We start from the raw sequence: 14,423 nt of genomic DNA on the forward strand, positions 1-14,423 counted from the left end.
ATTTTGCTTCCAAAAAAATGCTTACAGTTTTTTGGTTATTGTGAGAGTAGTTTATAAACAAAAGGAGAAAGGCTTTAAGTGTTCAATAATAACCTCATTATTTTATTTTCCCCTTAGTCTGATTATGGTATGAACTCAAAATATAGTTAGGCTCATTTCTGGTTTTATTCTATTTTTCTTTATTTTCCATTTCCTTCTTTCTATTTTTCAGTAGGTAGAAATAACACAGTCAAAATTATACAAATAAATGTACTCATCTAACAATCTTTTCTATCCTATTCCCACCCTAGCCCCTGTAGGAAAACAGTTTCATTAGTTTCAAATTGATTCCTCATGTGTTACTTCTTCTCAATGGGAAGATACAGGCATATATTATTTTCCCTTCTTTTTCACATAGGAAGTAGCATGCTATAGATGTTCTTTTATGCATTGTTTTTTTCATTTAATAATATAACTTGGAAATCCCTCCACATTGATTCATAGGTATCTTTGCCATTATTTATTCATAGCTGTGACATACTCATATGCATTGATCTTCATAATTTTGAAGGCCTAGAATAAAACAGCAGTGATGCATGTACTAAATGCCACCTAACTGTATACCTCAATCGGTTAAAATAGCAAAATTAATATTGTGTAGCACATTATATCACAATAAAAGTTTTTAAGAAAAAGCAAGTCATAATCTCTACATAAAGCACAGAGAAAAATAATAAAATAATAATAATGTTTGATTAATAAGTTAATGGAGGGGCTATGTAATAACAAATTATAAAGAGAAGCAAGAACCAATACAAATCAGTTGTCTCAATTAGGAAACATATAGAAATATGGAAAACATAAATTCAAATACATTCTGATTATATGAGATGTTAATAGATCAAATTCTTGAGAAATACAATCATTGTCAACCTACATTTAAAAAAGCAAAGCCCAACTTTACATTGCTAAGAACTAACACTTTCCAGATATACGGATATAAGAAAGTTTAAAGTTTTGGAAAAGAAATACATGTAAACACTCATTAAAAGAAAGTTGGTATATCTAAACTAAAACACTCATTAAAAGAAAGTTGGTATATCTAATATCAGAGGAAGTAAGTGAAATGTGAGGATAGGAACCATGACTAAAGTGAAATCTCCCCTCAACTATAAATACAATGGTGTGATATTCAATGAATAAGAAAATGCTCCCTGTCACAAATGAGCATTACTTTTTAGCTGTTGCCAATCTACATATTGTAATTAGGCTCATCATGACTGATTATGATCCACCAGCAAGGTGTCATTTACTATGGAGTTGAAAATTGAGGTTCACAATCAGCCTGAAGCCAATGTAAGACAATTTAGCACATCTTACAGAGAAGAATCACTCCACAAGGAGCAGAACATGACGCTAAATCAGTATGTCCTCAATAACAATGTATAAAAAAATACAAGCAAAAACTGACATATCAAAAAGGAGAAAAAGACAAAACCACAATCATAATTATGTGAAATATTTTGCATAGGATTATTCACATGTCAATAAGAGATGATGAAGAAATTAAAGATAAGGGATATTAACAATGCAAGTAACAAACTGGATCTTATTGACGTATTATCACTATATATGATGGCTGAATGTGTTTCATTTAAATTTACAGAGTTGCCAAACTTGTGATAATTTTAGGAGATAATCTCACTGTGCTCATGACTACAATGTGAGGGTTTACTGATTGTCACTTCAAGAAGTTAGCCCTATTGATAAATATATCTAAGGTCTGTTTTATATTTTTGTCCCCAAGGCTGTAGATGAAGGGGTTCAGCATGGGAGTAACTACTGCATGCATGATGGAAGCAGTTATGTCTTGGTCACTGGAGTCCCATAATGAGAAAAAGGAAACAATAACAAGTGTTCCATAGTATAAAGACACCACAAAGACATGCAGGCTACAGGTGGAATGAATTAAAGTGTTTCTTGGGGGAAGAGACCCTCAGAACTGTTGTGCCTATAAGAATAGATGAGCACAAGATACTACTCAAAGGCAGGATGAAAAGTGTTCCTCCCACAGGAAAGATGAGAATCTCATTGAGGGATCTGTCTAAACAGCTCAACTTCAGGAGGGCAGCAGGGTCACAGAAGAAGTGGGGGATGATGCTGTCAGCACAGAATGACAGTTGGACCAAGAGGAGGGTGTGCAACAGGGCATGGATACAACAGAGGAACCAGGACCCAGCTACTAAGGAGACACACAGTACCTGCCTCATGATGGTGCTGGAGTGGAGAGGCTGACAAATGGCCACATACCTTTCATAAGACATCACTGTGAGAAGGAAATTGTCAAGGATCCTATAATACATCAAATGCATTAAGCAAGTCTTTTCCCAAAGAAACACAAGGACATTTATTCTTCATTCAATAAACAGTTTTTGAACAACTGCTTTGTCCCATGCTTAGTACATAGTAGTCAACAAGAAATGAGAAGACTCTGTGCTCAAGTTCCTATCTTTGCATCAAGCCAGGTTCAAACTCTGTAATTTGCTAGGATAAAAATTGGAAAAGGGCACAAAGTATGAGCCCCCTCTTAAAAAGGATATGAAATTCCTTACACTTGAAGAAAATTATTGAACCTATGTCATGTGCTTTCAGTGTAGTTTGCTGAACCCTACATGTTTTGAGTCACTTAAAATCCCCTGTTATCAAAAATGTCCAATCCATGCTTCCAAGCCAATGTTGATAATTTGAGGCACTGTCCCAAGGGTTTTACACACACTTTCTTTTTTTGTCTTTTTTTTGTCCTTTTAGGCCCACACCTGCAGCAATATGGTGGTTCCCAGGCTAGAGGTCTAATTGGAGCTGTTGCTCCTGGCTTACACCTGAGCAATGCCAGATCTGAGCCATGTCTGTGACCTTCATCACAGCTCATGGCAATGCTGGATCCTTAACCCACTGAGTGAGGCCAGGGATTGAACCCACATCATGGTTCCTAGTCAGATTCATTTCTTCTGTGCCATGATGGGAAATTTTACACACACTTTCAAATTAAATCTTCTCAGCAGCTCAAACAAATATTCTTATACAAATTTTAACCATAGGAAAACAAAATTATATATTATTTAAACATACCAATATACAGCTAAGTGCAATAGGTGGAATGACAATATAGCAAACCATCAAATGCACTTTATTTTTTTTATTTTTTATTTTTTTTGCAACTTTATTAAATTCAGACTGCATTTAAAAATTAAGCATTTTGGAGTTTCCTAAATGTAAACAATACAGTCATAACTGAATGTTTGTAGCTTTGTAGGCCAAGAAGCCAAGACTTGGAAACAATATTAATGTCCTTCAACAGATAAATTATAAAGAAGAAGTGGTACATGTATTTAATAGAATAGGCACTCAACCATATAAAGAATGAAATAATGCCATTTGTAGCAACATGGATGGAACTAGAGATTATCATAGTAAATGAAGTAAACAAGACAGAAAAAAAAATATATGATATTGCTTATATGTGGTGTCTAAAAAATTCTCCAAATGAATTTACACACAAAACAGAAATAAACATACAGACATAGAAAACAAGCTTATGGTTACAAGGAGTAAGAGGGAGGTACAACTCAGGAGTTTGGAGTTAACACACACATATTTCTACACATAAAATAGATAACTAAAAGTACCAATTGTATAGAATGTGGAACTATACTCAATATTTTGTAATAACATATAAGGGGAAAAAACTGAAAAAAAAAAAAAATATATATATATATATATATTATATAACATATTTAAAACTGAAATAACTTTGCTCTGCACCTAAAACTAACAGAACATTGTTGGTCAACTATACTTCAAATTAATTAATTAATTAATTAAATATTTGAAAACCATGGCCAAATAGATGATTAAAAGAAGACTTAAATACATATATATATATATACACTTAAAAAAGCTGTATGAAAAGCCAAATGTAATAATTATAACACACTGAAAAAACAAAATTTAAATACACTTGCATATATACACAAAGGAGTTTGGTGATTTGAAGATGAAAATTTGAATATGCATGGTGGGTAATGACCTACTTAGAGGTATGGAGGAATAAAGGGACAAGAGATATGAGATAAAGTGAAAGAGATTGATCCAATAAAAATTACAATTATAAGTACATTGATGAAAAGTGCTAGAAACATGGGTTCACAACTCACAAGTTCTAAGGCAAGGGCAGTGAGTGAAAGAAAATTGTGATTAGGTGATTCTCACTTGGCAAAAAGGTTAATATTTTTGCAAAGAATCCCCAGAGCCAATGCCATGTCTCTGTTTCTCAGGCTGTAGATGAAAGGGTTCAGCATGGGGGTGACCACTGTGTACATCACAGAAGCAATGATGTCTCTGTCATGGGACTGGCCTGATGAGGAGGAAAAATACACTGCTTTACTTGTCCATAGAATAGAGACACCACATAGAGGTGGCAGCCAAAGGTGGACAAGGATTTGGAGAGCCTTTTAGTAGAGTGGACCATCAGGAGGGAGAACCCAATGTGTCCATAAGAGACCATGATGCCACTCAGTGGAAAAATGAGAACCACAGACCCTGCAGTGAATATGACCAGGTCATTGAGAGAGGTATCTGAGTAGGACAGCTTAATAAGCAGGGCAACAAGGTCACAGAAGAAGTGGGGGATGATGTTTTCAGCACAGGACAGTCCAGGCAGGAGAAGGGTGGGTCAGGGCATAAGCATAGGAGAGGAGCCAGGATACAGCCAACAGACACAGACACAGCTCCTCCCTCATGATTATTGTGTAGTATAGAGGGTGACAAATGGCCACATACCTGTCATAGGCCATTACTGCAAAAAGAAGGTTATCAATGTAAACAAAAATAAGAAAAAATATGTCTGTGTTACACACCCTGCATAGGGAATGGATTGATCCTGAGTCTTCATGTTCATCAACATCTTAGAGACAGTGACTGATGAAAAGGAGATATCTGTGAGGGACAGATGACTGAAGAATAGTACATGGGGGTGTGGAGGCAAGGGTCCAGCCTGATAAGCAGGATGATGGGCAGGTTCTCCTGTGCGTGGTCAGGTACATGACCAGGATCAGGGCAAAGTACATGCCCTGCTGCTCTGGCTGGATGGGGAGAGCCAGGAGGAGGAACTGGTACATGCTGATCTGTTTCTCCCTCCTCATGCTCCTCTCATGTCTGCTGAGGAAGGAGGTGAGTGGGTAATGCCAGAGACATTGAATTCATGACTGTGGCCACCATACTATGCCTCTAGCCTTCTCATGGAGAAAAAGAATACCTGACTACATTTCTTTTATCACCTAGTGTTGCCAAGGCAAGTGACATACCCTCAACATTCACCATGATTCCTTTCTATGAAAACTAGGAAATTCATTTTTTTTCTTTGCAATCAACTTTGTTTCTGGCACTAAGTTTCTAATAGAAGGATAAATATGACATAAAGGGCCTCTTCTTTCATGAGACTATCCCTCAAGGACACACTTGACCAAAGACTAACTAAGGTGGGAAACTGATGCCAGATCCCCTGTGTTATGATTTTGGTCTCACTACTTTCTCACTGTAGGGCTTGGGATGCTAAATGGCTCTTGGCCTCATGTTGTCCCTCTGTAATGTGAAGATGCAAATATCACAATTTCAGAAAGGTAAAAAAAGGATACTAATTCATTAGGCATTAATGTCTAAGAACACATTCCTGCATAAAATAAACACCAAAAATTGCATGCATTTTTTATGGAAATATATGTATGGCCCCCCAAAATTATCAAGTTCAGGAATTTAAATAAAAGTATTGAGGCTGTAACCATAAAGCACCAAGAAGATGACCTAAAATTTATGTTAACTTATCTGAGCTCTCACACTCTTCAGGTGAGTTTCTGAGCTCATATCCTATCACTGGGATAAGTTCCCAACTGGAACTTGTTTTCATGCATGTTAATCTTCTTGCCAATAATGAAACCTTACTTCAGTGAATGTAATTCCTTCTATATACATCTACATCTTACCCTCAAAGTTGATTCAGATCTGGGATATTCATTGCTAGGATGATCCCTGATATCTAAGATGGCGTCTGAGAGCTGAGAGATACTGAAGGACTGTGGTGTCTCTTAGAAGTTTCATTTGTGCCATGTTTTAGATTCCACATGTAAGTGATATCACATGATGTTTGTCCTTCTGACTTACTTCTCTTAGTATGAGACTACCTAGTTGCATCATATTACTGCAAATGACATTACTGCATTCTTTCTATGGCTGAATAATATCCCACTCTCTAACTATACCACGTCTTCTATATCCATTCACCTCTTAATGGGCATATAGGTTATTTGTAAATCTTGCCTATTGCATAACTGTGCTGCTATGAAGATAATGGTTCATGTATCTTTTTGCATTGTGGTTTTATCTGGATATATGTCCAGGAGAGGGATGGCTAGATCACACAGTAGACCTATATTCAGTTTTCTGAGTCAAATGGTATACTTTAGGTATACAAAGTTTATTGTATGTCATCTATAGCTCCAAAAATCTATGTGATTTTAAAGAATCAATAAAAAAATCAAGTATGGCCATGTTATTCCTCCATGAAATACCTTCCAGCAGGTTCCCAAATCAGACCGAGAACCAAGGACTCAACTGCAATGGTTAATTTTATGTGCCAACTTGATTAGGAAACTGTACACAGATATTTGGTCAAACAAAACTCTAGATGTTTCCATGAAGGTATCTTTGTGGATAAGATTAATACTGTAATCTGAAGACTCTGAATAAAGCTAAGACTGGCCTCCATACTGCAGGTGGGCCTCATCAATAAGTTAAGGTTGTTAAGAAAAAGAACAATCTCCCACAGAGAAGAAACACTCCCATCAGCAGCCTGCCTTCAGATTCAAACTGCAACTTTTCCCTGGGTTTCCAGCCTGCCAACCTACCCAGCAGACTTTACATTTGCTGGCCTCCACAATTGTAATAGCCAATTTCTTTTCCCTTTCTTTCCTTCTTTCCTTCTTTCTTTCTTTCCTTCTTTCTTTCTTTCTTTCTTTCTTTCTTTCTTTCTTTCTTTCTTTCTTTCTTTTTCTTTCTTTCCTTCCTTCCTTCCTTCCTTCCCTCCCTCCCTCCTTCCTCTTTCTTTCTTTCTTTCTTTCTTTCTTTCTTTTTCTATCTATACCTCCTTCCCTCTCTCCCTCCCTCCCTCCCTTCCTTTTTTTTCTTTTGCTTTTTATGACCACACCCACAACCTATGGAAATTTCCAAGCTATGGATCACATTTAGCTGCACTGCTGGGCTAGGCCTCAGTCACAGCAATGCACAATCTGAGTTATGACTTTGTCCTACACCACAGATCACAGAAACACCAGATCCCTGATACACTAAGCAAGGCCAGGGATTGAACCTATATCCTCATGGATACAATTCAGATTCAATTCCACTGAGCCAAACAGGAACTCCAAGCCAATATTTTAAAATAAATTTCTCTCTTTTTTCTTCTTTTTTGGCCATCCCATGACATACAAAATTCCTAGGCCAGGCATCAGATCAGATCCTCAGTTGCAACCTACATCACAGCTGCAGCAACTGAATAATTTAACCCTTGGCAAAGATGCCACCAATCTCATAATGCCACAATTGTTACACCATAAATCTCTCTTATAAACACACACACATGCAGCCTATTTGTTATCCTTCTCTGGAAAATCTTGACTAATACACCTACCATGACCTTAAGTGCCCTAACAATCTGTTTCTCTGATATATCTGAACTAATCACCTACCATCCCTCATGACTTAATCCTGTCCAGAAACATAGGCTCCATTAATGTCCCTGGGATAGGCCAGGAGACATCTCCCCTCAGAGTATTTCTAGGTGATGTATCCACGCTTGTGCCCAGCCAGTGCCATGGCTCACATTCTTGTCCCACAACTACATCCTTGGATGCTACCTTCCCAATGAGCTCTACCTAGACCATGTGGTGTGAAATTATGAACCCCACCCTAGCACTCTTAGTCCCCCACCATTGTTTTGATTTTACTTTTTTAGAGCTACACACATGGCATATAGAAATTCCCAGGCTAGGGGTGGAATAACAGCTGCAGCTTCCTGCATATACCACAGCCACAGCAACTTGGGATCTAAGCCACATCTTAGACCTATCCTGAAGATCACAGTAATGAGACCTATACTGCAGTTCACGGCAATGCTGGATCCTTAACCCACTAAGCAAGGTCAGGGATCCAATCCTTGTCCTCATGGAAATTAGGTTTATAACAGTTGAGCCATGACAGGAACTTCTTGCTCCTCCCTTTTTATGACTTCTTTATTCATAGAAGTTTTTACCTACTGAAAATTTAGAATTTATTTATTTCAGACATAGAAACATGTCTTCCATGGAACATTCACCCAAGTAAAGAAATAATGACAATTAAAAAAATAAATTTCACAGTGTTCTAGAAGGTTAAAACCTATGGGAAAAAAAGGAGCATGATGAGCTGTATCGGGAGTGCTAGCATTTAAACTCTATAAGGGTATACATTTTGATTTAACTTGTATTCTCAGAATGTAGAATATTGCCTGGCACATAGTAGTCATTCAGTAGATTTTTTTGTGTGTATAGAAATTATAAATTCAGGCATTTAGTGGTTTTTTCATATTATAAGTGAGATCTCTTCCAACAGGACTGAGACACCAGAGATCACACCCCAAGCATCTGGTTAAAGAAGAAGACAACTGAGTTAATTGCCCAATTTCTCCCCTTCCTCTTGAGATGGATCCAGTGAAATGACAAAAGTGTTTGAACAACTGGAGTCCCATAAGATGTCTCTTATATCAGAGACGTATCAGTCTTCCCTCTGCCTGCCTATGAGGAGAAGGAGAGGCCATGAACACCCTTGAACTTTGAAGAACCTACAATGGAATCTGCCACTCCAACCACTGAAGAAAGTACCAGAGTAGGATCAGCTCTTGAGATCACACACCACTGACCCTGAAGTCTGTTGGAGCTCACATCCCATCACCATCATTTATTCCATCCATATGAAACCACAAAAGACCCACAAAATCAAAGCCATTTTGAGCAAAATGGACAGAACTGTAGGCATCACACTGCCTGATTTCAAACTATACTTCAAACAATTAGAAGTCAACACAGTATGTTACTGACATAAAAAGTAGACATATAAAAATGGAATCATATCTGCTGCTTCTTCTTTAGTCAATCTGTTTCTATAAATGGGTTTTTACTAGTACAAATACATATTTAGTCATTTATAAAATAATGGAACAGAATATGGAGGTCAGAAATAAACCAACACATGTACTTTCAATTTATCTTTGACAAAGGAACCAAAAACACACAATCGGGAAAGGTTAGTCTCTTCTATAAATCATGCTGGGAAACTGGATATCCACACAGAAAACCATAAAAGTGAATCACCAACAGTGAAAACAACTGTCTGTGCCATCCCATCCTGGGAACTAAAAATGTTTGCCAATTTGCTGGCAAAAACTTGGCCATAAGGGAACTATTTAAGTGCATCTCACAATTCACAACCATGTTCAAACGACATGGATTGATCTAGAGCATATAATGCTCTGTGAAATGAGACAGAGAGACAATGATAAATACCAAAATCAAAACAGCAAATCAAAAAAACAGAATGAAAACAGACTCATAAGTACAGAGCAGCAACTGGTGGTTGCCAGAGGGGACAGTGTCCTGGGAAGAGGGAGGAAATGGGTGATGTGGATGAAGAGGAACAAACCTCCAGTTATAAAATAACCATGGGGATTTAATATACAGCATAAAAAATAGGATCCATAAGACTGTCAAAACTTTTGGGGACAGATAGTGGCTAGATTAATAATTGTGGTGATCATTTCATAATGTATGAAAATGTCAAATCACCATGTAATACAGCTGAAGCTAAGGTAATATTGTTCATGAACTATATTTCACCCAGCCCCTGGACAGGAACTTGAACTCTGGACCCTCAGATTACAAGTCTGATGCTCTACTGACTGAGGTACCAAGGCCCTTGCAAATTACTTCAATGAATATGTAAGTAAAGCTGCTTGGTGCTAGAATGCTGAACATTTTAATGAATATCTGGGTTCTAGGCTAAGGACTTTACCCATGCTTCCTAATTAATACTACACATCAGCTGTACATTCCCAGAATTTTTTCAAAAATGGCAGAGCTTAACTAAGAACCTGTTTTTTGGAGTTCTCACCATGGCTCAGTGGTTAGTGAATCTGACTAGGAACCATGAAGCTGCAGGTTTTATCCCTGGCCTTGATCAGTGGGTTAAGGATCCAACATTGCCATGAGCTGTGGTGTAGGTTGCAGATGTGGCTCAGATCCTGTGTTTCTGTGGTTCTGGTGTAGGCAAGGTGGCTACAGCTCCCATTATACCCCTAGCCTAGGAAACTTCATATGCCATGGGAGAGGCCCTAGAAATGGCAAAAAGGCAAAAAAAAAAAAAAAAACTGTGTTCTTTGGAGTTACCTTATTGGATCAGTAGGTTAAGAACACAACTACTATCCCTGAGGATGCAGGTCTGATGTCTAGCCTCACTCATTGGGTAAAGGATCCTGCTTTGCTGCAGGTGGCAATGGAAGAGACAGATGTAGCTCATATCCCTTGTTGCTGTCGCTGTGGAGTAGGCTGGAAACTGCAGCTCCAATTCTACCCCAGCATGGGAAATTTCACATGACACAGGTGTGTCCCTAAAAAGAAAAATAATTTCTTTCCAATTACTAGTGATTTTTCTGCTTGATCATTTGATTAATGTGGTGTCTTCCAGGCTCTCTACAGCAAGTACCTATTTAAAACCTTGTAGTTAACTGTCATTTGGTAGATACTTTGAAAATGTATAACCACAACACTTTTATTAATACAGTTTAACCCACTGTATCTAACATCCATTGATGACTCATACTGAAAAAAACAATTGCAAATGTGGTGGCCAAATGGTGATTTTCTAATTTGATTATTTCCTCTATGTTTATTAGCTGAATTCTCCTATAGGAAGGAATTTCCCCTTACTCTACATTCATTTGTTTCTTCATTGATTTATTTATGTCATCATGGACCCATGAATTCTTATTCTCTGAGTTTTAACCCATTACTGATGTTATTAATTTTGAAGCTCTAATTATTACATATTTGGCCAATGGGACCCCATCAAGCTGACTCCTGTGTGCTCATGATTATAGAACACTTAATTTTCAAGCTCAGCAAAATTTCCCTGATCTTGTAGTGTCCTGGGGCCAGCCCTAGAATCAAGGGGATATGGAATAGCAGAATATGTATTTAAGAAATCCAAAGGTATAAAAAGAAGAGACAATAAATATGAAATTATACATCTCAACTAGAAAACATGGAGAAACACAGGAAACATAAATTCAGAACAATGTTATTTTATCAGATGTTAGCAGATCAAATTCCCTAGAAATGCAATGACTGACAGCCTACATAAAAGAGTAAAACCCACCTTACACTGTTAACCCTAACACTTTATAGCTATAAGGACAATAAAATGTTTAAATAATGGAAAAGAAATGCCATGTAAACACCAACTGATAGGTGGTATATCTATACCTATAACAGAGGATCTAAATGAGATGTGAGGGTAGGAGCCAGTGATAAAGAGAAATCTCCTCTGACTATAATTGCAATTGTGTGCTGCTGAGTGAATGAGTCAAGGCTCCTGATCACAGGAGAGCATCACACTGTAGCACTCGACAATTTCCACAGTTCACTTATGTCCATTGTGGTTGATTTCATCCAGAATATTGTAATTGAGTGTGGATTTGAAAGGAGATGTTCACAATCAGCTTGAAGCCAATGTAAGACAATTTCAGCACATCTTACAGAGAAGAATTAATCCACAAGGAGCAGAACAAGATGGTAAAACATTGTGTTCTCAATAACATATTACAAAAAATATATAAGCAAAAACTGACATATCTAAAAGGAGAAAAAGTCAAAACCAAAATCACAATTATGTGACATATTTTGTATAGGATTTTTCACATTTTATAAGAGATGAAGGCGCATAAAAAAGTTAAAGAATGTTTAATAATGCAAATCACAAACTGGACCTTATTGACTTATATATTAACACCATATATGACAGCTGAATGCATATACATTTGAAGTTAGAGAGTTGGCAACCATATGCTAATTTTATGAGATAATCTCACTGTGCTCAGGACTGCAGTAAGAGGATTTAGTGATTGTTACTTCACAAAGTTAGCCCTACTGACAAATATCTCTAAGGCCTGTTTTATGTCTCTTTTCCTGAGGCCATAGATGAAGGGGTTCAGCATGGGAGTAACTACAGCATACATGACGGGAGATATTATGTCTTTGTCATTGGAGTCCCAGGATGAGGAGAAAAGGTAAATACTAGCAAGTGTCCCATAGTAAAAAGACACTACAAAGAGATGGGAGCCACAGGTGGAACAAACTTTAACGAGTCTTTTGGTGGAAGATACCCTCAGAACTGCAGTCCCTATACAAATATATGAGCCCAGGATACTACTAAAAAGCAGGATGAAAAGCATTCTTCTCACAGTAAAGATAACATCTCATTGAGGAGGTGTCTGAACAACTCAACTTCAGGAGGGCAGTGAGGTCACAAAAGAAGTGGGGGATGATGCTGTCAGCACAGAAGGACATTTGAGCCAGGAGTAGGGTGTGGGTCAGGGCATTAGCATAGGAGAGGAGCCAGGATGCAGCCAACAGACATATACATAGCTTATCCTTCATGATGTTAGCATAATATAGGGGGTAACAAATATCCACATACCTATCATAGGCCACCAATGCAAGAAGGTTATCAATGCAAGCAAAAATATGAAAAAAATATGTCTGTTACACACCCTGAATAGGGAATTGATTGATCCTGAGACTGCATATTCATCAGCATCTTAGGGACAGTGACAGATGAAAAGGAGACATCTGTGAGGGCCAAGTGGCTGAGGAAGAAGTACATGGGGGTGTGGAGGCGAGGGTCCAGCCTGATGAGAAGGATGATGAGCAGGTTTCCCAGCCCTGTGGACAGGTACATGCCCAGGAACAGGGCAAAGAACATGCCCTGCTGCTCTGGCCTGATGGGGAGACCCAGGAGGAGGAACTCAGACATGCTGCTCTGGTTCTCCCTCCTCATGCTCCTCTCCCGTCTACTAGGGAAGGAGGTGAATGGGAAATGTTAGAGACACTGAAACTATTGTGGCCACCACTCTAGCCTCTCTCCCATTTTCATGGAGAAAAAGAATACCTTCCTGCATTTCTTTTATCACCTAGTGTTGCCAAATCACATGACACACGTCACAATCAACATGTTTGCTCTCACTGAAAACCAGTGAAAATTCTTTCTTTTTTTCTCTTTAATCAACCATGTTTCTGACACTAAGTTACTATTTGGACATAGAAGAATAAATACAACACACAGAACTTCTTCCCTCAGGAGACTAACTCTCGAGGGCTTAACTGACCAAGGACTAAGTAAAGGTTTGAATCTGAAGCCCAATTCATGGTGTAATGATTTTGGTCCCACCACTTTCTCACTCTAGGACTTGGGATTCTAAGTCTCTCTTGGCCTTATGTTTTTCCTCTAAATGTGAACATAATCACACTTGTATAGGGATGACATAAGGGATTCTAATTAATTAGACATTAATATCTAAAAACACTATCACACATCAAATAAACTCCAAACATTCCACAGATTATTTTGATGAGAGGATCTGTATCCCCCAAAAAACTAGTATCAAGTTAAGGAATTTCATAAAACAGTATTTTGAGGTTTTTTGCATAAAGGAACAAGAGGATCACTTAAAATTTATGTTAAATCATCTGAGCTCTCATACTCTTCAGGTGAATTTGAGCTCATATCCTATCACTGAGGTAAATTCCCTGCTTGAACATGTCTAAATGCATGTTTACCTTCTTGCCAGGAAATAAACATGCATTTAGACATGTGTAGTGCAGGTACCTACATCAATCTCATCTAAACTTGTTCCTCCAAGTTGGCTTAGATATGGTTATACATCAGTGGGAAGATACTTGAGATCTGAGATGGGGTCTGAGAGGTGAGAGATCCTGAAGGACTGGGATATCTCTTAGAACTCAGTGACCTCATTGATTAGCACTATTTCCTAATATTGATCTTGACACTGATAGTGGCCATTAATGAACACAATGGCAGACAAATATATTTTCCCATGATTGCCTCATGGAACATCTCAATAGTACAAGGAGGGCAGTGCTTTTAAAATGTCACTCTTGGGAGTTCCCATTGTAGCTCTTGGGTTAAGAACCCAAAGAGTATCCATAAGGATAAAGGTTTGATCCCTAGCCATACTTGATGGATTAAGGATATGGCATTGCTGTGAGCTGTGGTGTAGGCTAGGC

At 37.9% G+C, this 14,423-nt stretch overlaps 2 pseudogenes; both read right to left on the reverse strand.

Moving 5' to 3' along the window:
* Positions 1–1,792: 1,792 nt before the first annotated feature.
* On the reverse strand, positions 1,793–5,180 carry LOC110258942 (annotated as a pseudogene).
* A 7,064-nt stretch (positions 5,181–12,244) lies between these two features.
* Positions 12,245–13,008, reverse strand: LOC110258943 (annotated as a pseudogene).
* Between the last annotated feature and the right edge of the window lie 1,415 nt (positions 13,009–14,423).

Source organism: Sus scrofa, unplaced genomic scaffold (genome assembly GCF_000003025.6).
Source record: "Sus scrofa isolate TJ Tabasco breed Duroc unplaced genomic scaffold, Sscrofa11.1 Contig59, whole genome shotgun sequence".
Lineage (NCBI taxonomy): Eukaryota > Metazoa > Chordata > Mammalia > Artiodactyla > Suidae > Sus > Sus scrofa.